This window comes from Siniperca chuatsi, linkage group LG12, assembly GCF_020085105.1.
Source record: "Siniperca chuatsi isolate FFG_IHB_CAS linkage group LG12, ASM2008510v1, whole genome shotgun sequence".
NCBI classification, from domain to species: Eukaryota; Metazoa; Chordata; class Actinopteri; order Centrarchiformes; family Sinipercidae; genus Siniperca; species Siniperca chuatsi.
Window position 1 is genome coordinate 22,978,473 of NC_058053.1, and position 6,161 is coordinate 22,984,633.

The window sequence follows — 6,161 nt, forward strand, 5'->3', positions numbered from 1 at the left end:
ATATTTGTCCTGAATTTGAAATCCAGGTTAAAATTCTTGTGCTTTCCACTGCCTTTGACAAACCTTAAGCACTCATTTTTATCCACCTCACACTTACATCTTGACCTATCTCTTATTTATTTCTCACGTTTTATCTTGGGAATATCGTTGTAATGGTTTCTATCATTTAAATGTTTTGTGCTGTTGTTCATTTTACCTTGCATTATGTAAAACGCTTTGAATTGCACTTGTTTTTGAAATGTTCAGACAAACTTGCCTTGTGTTGCCAGTCTATAATGTTATAAAATCTTTGTAAGGAACATAGTCGTTTTTAAAACCTGTTTGCAGAGCTCAGTTTGAACATGTGGTCCAGCTAAGTTGAAATAACCTGTGACCTGGCATTAATATTGTGTTTTGATGTGATCAGATAGCAGAAGTAATCCGTTTTTAAAGAAGAGGAATAATGTACAATGCAACTCCTCTCTGTAGGACCGTCCCAGAAGACACAATGGTGAGTGAGGTGTGTGAGTGCATTGTACTGGGATACGCAGAATCAAGAGGCTTTTAGGTGCAGGAAAAGTCTTGCATATGTACAATATCCACATAGTCAAATGCAGACATAAATGTAGACTGTAAAATTATGTCTGCATAGAATTGACAGCAAAATGTTACAATACTGACCAGCTGGTAGTACATTTTTGGAAAATGTATTTAATTATCTTTTGCTGCATCTGTACCTGCCAATAGTTATCACATTTATGTAAGGCTCTCGGGAAATGTGGAAACGTGGATGAGGGAAACGTGTGCAGGGAGGAGAAGGGTCAGGAGCAAGAAACTAAAGACGAATAGGAGGGGTCTGGACAGTTTCATAAAAATGCAAGGCCTAAGGACAAAGAAAAAGAGAGAAAGAGCAGGTGTTATCAGTGTTTGGGCTGAATTATTGAACTGTTTGAATAATCAGAATGTCCACAAAAATTAAAAAAGAAAAATCAAAAAATGATCGAGTATGCTCAGGTTTGGGGTCTAGCTCTTGTCATCTATAGGCACACAAGCAGTCTGATAAAAGCTAGTACTCCCTTTTTTATAACATATGAAATCTAATATTATATCTGTACAATATACACTAGTACTGATAGGTATTGTTATATTTTACTGCTCATTCTGATGAGAAAGAAAACACATGTATTTCTTATTTGAAAAAGAAACCTCTCAGGTATGTCAGACTGAAGCCAGAGTTGTGGTAGAGAGTGTGACCATTATCAGCTTTTGACACAGTGGACCACGATATCTTTATCAACCGTCTGAAGACCTATGTTGGCATCAGTAACGTGGCTTTGGATTGGTTTATCTCCTGTCTGTCGAACAGGTCCTTCTCTGTAGTGCTTGGAGATGCCTGCTCCTCTCGTGCTCCTCTATTTTGTGTCCCCTCCTGTTTACCATATACATGGTACACCCCTGGGTCAAATCATGCATAGTAATGACATTGATTTCCATTGCTACGCTGATGATACCCAATTGTATGTCCCGTCTCTGTTAGGGCCCCACTTATAGTTCCAATATCTTTACTTGTCACTAAAGGTGACCGGGCTTTTGCGGTCCAGGCCCCTCACCTGAGGATCTCAGGCAGGAAAACACAGTATCCTCCTATAAATCTCTTCTTAGGACTCACTTTCATCGTATGGCTTTTTCTTAATCTGATGGTATTTGTTGCAACTATTTAAATTATTTTATCATGTTTATATCTTACGTTCTGGCTCTTATTTGCTTTTTTATTATTATTGTAAAGCACTTTGTAACTTTGTTTTGAAAGGTGCTATATAAATAAAGTTATTATTATTATCATTATAGTGAATACAATTACCTTTCCATGTAAACAAAAGGAAATGGGAACATCATTAGTGCAGACTGCAGCATTTTAGTGTTGTTGTTTAAATTGTTCAAGGATGTTGTTCAACAGAAAACTGAATGAAGAAATGTATTTTTATCACCTTGCCTTTTGTGGAGGAGATATGTGTGTGTGTGTGTGTGTGTGTGTGTGTGTGTGTGTGTGTGTGTGTGTATACATTAGGGAGGGGGTAAATGCAACTGGCACAGGCACCATGGCAACCACGGCATCCCCTCCCTGCTGCATGTGTGAGTGCCAGCAGGAGGAGTGCTCACGTGTTGCTGCTGAGAGCTCTCATTATTCACCCCCACTGACTCCACACACTGAATATCACACACTGGAGCTGGAGGACAGGTGGTGCTGTAGGTGTGTGTGTGTGTTTACTGTTGTAACTGCCCAAGCAGTCAGCAGCCTGGGTGCATGTGTTTTTAGTGAATGGTGTTGGAGCCACGTGCTGGTGATGAGGGACACTGTGCACTTGGCAGAGATGGAGGATAGGACGCAGAGAGTTTCAGTTATACAACTGTTTCTGCTATTTGATATTAATGGCAGAAAAGGAGTAATCAGTGGATAAATACAGTATAGAGCAAACTACCATGAGAGGGGTCCAATCACAATCCTCAAATTTAATTAATTAAGAAATGAGACACTTTGTGAAGACAAGAATAAGACATCTTTGTGAATGTGACATAAAAATACAAATTAGGCTTTCAGACATACAAACATTGCTCAGAGCTGCAGTGGTGGTGCAAATCATCTTATTTATTGAGTTAAACCTCAGTGAGGAGAGCCACAGTTTATCAGAGAGCAGGTTAACATTATAATTAACATTATAAAATTATACAAAGTAACTATGTTTATGTAATGTATATAATATTTAAAGTGATGATTTTTGACATTTTCATATCGACATTAGTTTTGCTCCTCTCCATCTCTGCTTGCTCTAACACATCACAGTCCACAGTTTGATTGACAGGTGGTCCCTGACAAGTACAATGCACCACAGTAGAGATGCAGACTAAATCAAAATAAAATCCATTTACATATCCGATCTTTTATTGCCTTGCTCCCCGAGATCCTCAGATACTTTTATTTTATCAGTGAAAAATTTAGATTAATTTGCCTGAGGGGATCAAGGCAGCAACCTCTGATGTTTATTCATCTAATTAAATTGCATTATTTTAGCTTACATGCAGTTTCTTTCTCATAGTGTGTTCAGTGTGGTTTTGATCTGTCATGTTTGGATCATTAGCAACATGCTACCACAACAAGACTATTCTTACGTTCCTCTTCCTTGTATTCTTTTTCATTCCAGTTATCCATTAAGCTTCAAGACCTGTTTATCCTGTTCTGGGTTGTGGGGATCGACAGTCTATGCCAGCATGCATGAGGTAGGGTACACCTCGGAAAAGTCACTGGTCTATTACAGCTCTGTTTTTGTGTTTGATAAACTTCAATTTGTTACATTAAATGTTTTCTATGTTGTTGATTTGTTTTGTGAACAGTATTTTTGGTTTTGTTAATTTCTGAAATTTGGTTGTAATCTTTATGTTTTTATTAGTTCTTTGAAATGTGTTTTTCTCCATAGTTTTCTTTTTTCTTTTTCTATGCTCTCTCTTTAATCTTATCTTGTTCTGTTTTACAGAAGCATTGCTTCCAGAGGAAATTTGTTTTAGTAGAAATGTCACTGTTTTCTGTCTTGTTAATCTGTTTGCTGAAGTATTGCTTCTCTTTGTGCTCGGTCTGTGTTGTGTGTCACTGGGAACAGCACATAGGACAATGAAGCACTGAAAACCCTGGGATACATATTAAGGAAACTATTGAGACTCACCCTATTCTTGGAAGTGACTGCAGGATAACTGCAAGCCATCTGACCATGAGCCAGCAGAGCAACCCTATCAACTTGTATAACACTCTGTTCTTCCCCCCTCCCTCCCCTTTTTACTTCAAAACAACCAACAAAATCAATAAAGCAGCAGATAATCATGATTCCATGTTCACTTCATGTCCTACAGCAATTATTCTGTAGGGACTATTTTCTTTCTACCGATGGTTCCTAGATGAAATTGCTCACAACAAGGTCTTTTTTTCAAATGTATTTTTTTTTTTTTTTTTTTTTTTTTGCGCTTTGAGCACCACAAGCCGAGTCCCATTATAGTCACAAAATGCAGACATCTCTGCAGCTGATATCTCCAAAACAACTCACACCAAAACAATCTAGATGGATAAATAGCACTACAGGTAAGAGGAAAAATATGTGGTTTTGACTTTGGGGTGAACTGTTCCTTTAAATCATACCCTCTGTATACAGCTCAAACCCTCCATCGATCACCCAATGTCACCATCTTGTGGATATAATCTGACATAATAAATATTTCTTCAGAAGTTTAACTTCAAACTTTGCTTTTAGTCATGAACTGACCTTTTTTTGTCCAAAGCATAAAAAACACATTTGAATTTCAGAATTTGTCCTATTACAGTAGAATAGCATCTAACTGTAGCATATTTTGGCTCTGATATGTTATTGTATTTGATTTAATTAGACTATAATCTTGTAAAATGGTGCCTAATTGTGTATTAGTATCTCCTATTTGGTTTCTAATTAGAGTATAATTTGTTATAATAGTGTCTAAGTATAGTATATTTTAGGTCTCAAAAGACATTATACGCTGTTTGTTTACTGTCTAATAAAGAACATATTATTTCTAGTTTCAGTCTAATTTGATACAAAGTACGGCTTATTACGTCTTAGTGCGTCATAAAATAAAGTGCGACCAAATACTGAAAACCCTATAATAATGGATGAGGGCAACAAGGTGGTTGTTTTCCTTTGTTCTGCTCTTAGTAGTGCAGAGGTGTTCAGTAGTGGGTGCAACTGCCACCTTCACAATTTCATGTACGCTGAGAAAGCATCTTCAGTTCTTAAATTATTTTTGAAAAGCTGATGTCTAATAAAAGGAAAAATCTGTGGGTGTCATTTCATCTTAAGCTTGGCTGCGCAATGGAAGGAAAATTATTCATTATTGTCACCTCATGTCCTGACACACTTTACTGCTTTACTGACAGGCTTTGGCATGAAGCGTTGCAGCGTTTCAATTTCAAATAGGAGATCTATGTCAAGAAATTACAAAACACCAAGAACAAAATGTGGGTCACTCAAGCCTGTTTCATAAGGTACTGAACTACGGTAGAAAGCAGTGCAAGTCTTTAGCATGAAAAATGGACCATGTCAAAGTTCACCATCGCTATCAAGCACTTACTGTTGTTCCATGAGGTGTGTATTTGTATATTAATGCAGGCATGTGCATGGGTGGCCTACATGTGTCTGCACATGTCAGGTTATAGGCTATCACTCCATGATACCGTATCAAGAGATTCATCTTGTTTGAGCTGCCTCTCCTTTTTGTTACAACACGCCAGCACACTCACAAAACACACACACACTTCCTGCTGGGTGTGTAGAATAAATAGGACAGCAGTGGGTTTAGGATACTTCAGGGAAATGAGTCACAGAGGCTGGTGTCATCCTCATACAACTTTCCAATTATGAAAATTCCCAGGAGGGATGTTTTTATGAGATGCTATATACTGAGAATATGTTCTGTTACACATTTCATCGCTGCAGGATGAAAGAATGATAATTATGAGGCACCACATGTTGACCTCAAAAAGATGTCAGACTTTGTGCTTTCAATCACTGACTTTGTGACCTATTATACAAAGAGATGGATAAATATGACATTTCAAAAAAGAAAAAAAGAATTAAATAATTCTTTGTTTGTCCTATGTTCAGCAGAGTTTATGTTTCTAAGGTATGAGGATCAGACTGAGAGCAGCGATTCTAATTTTGATTGAACATTTAAGTTTTAGGAGAGGACTCAACTTGGACTATCTACGAATTAATAACCCACAGTGATTTTTAAAGAGCTGAAACTGTTGTTAAATGGAGCATTCGTCCTCAGTTGTGAGGTTGAGACCACATTGTATTCCACAGGTATTCATGTTTAGTTTATTTTAAAGATTATTGGGCATTTCTGCTTTATTTGATAGTCACAGGAGAGAGGGGATGATATGCAGCAAAGGGCCAGATTCAAACCCAGGCCTGTGGTAAGGACTTGCTACATGGTACATGCTCTACCAGGTGAGCTACTGGGCTCAGGATCAGGACCTCATTTGTATTCTCATCCTTTTTCAAATTGAGACTGTCCTTAACATTGAAGAGGATATTGATTGCAATGGATGAAATTATTTACTTTATTTTTTCTAAGGATTGCCAGTTTATATTCTGGGATGCAGA

At 37.5% G+C, this 6,161-nt stretch overlaps 1 long non-coding RNA gene across 1 annotated transcript; it reads left to right on the plus strand.

Moving 5' to 3' along the window:
• Window positions 1-1,625: 1,625 nt before the first annotated feature.
• LOC122885605 lies at window positions 1,626-3,853 on the plus strand. The gene is made up of 2 exons (XR_006380149.1): window positions 1,626-3,255; window positions 3,633-3,853. It is a non-coding gene; the product is annotated as an uncharacterized LOC122885605 (long non-coding RNA).
• Window positions 3,854-6,161: the final 2,308 nt, after the last annotated feature.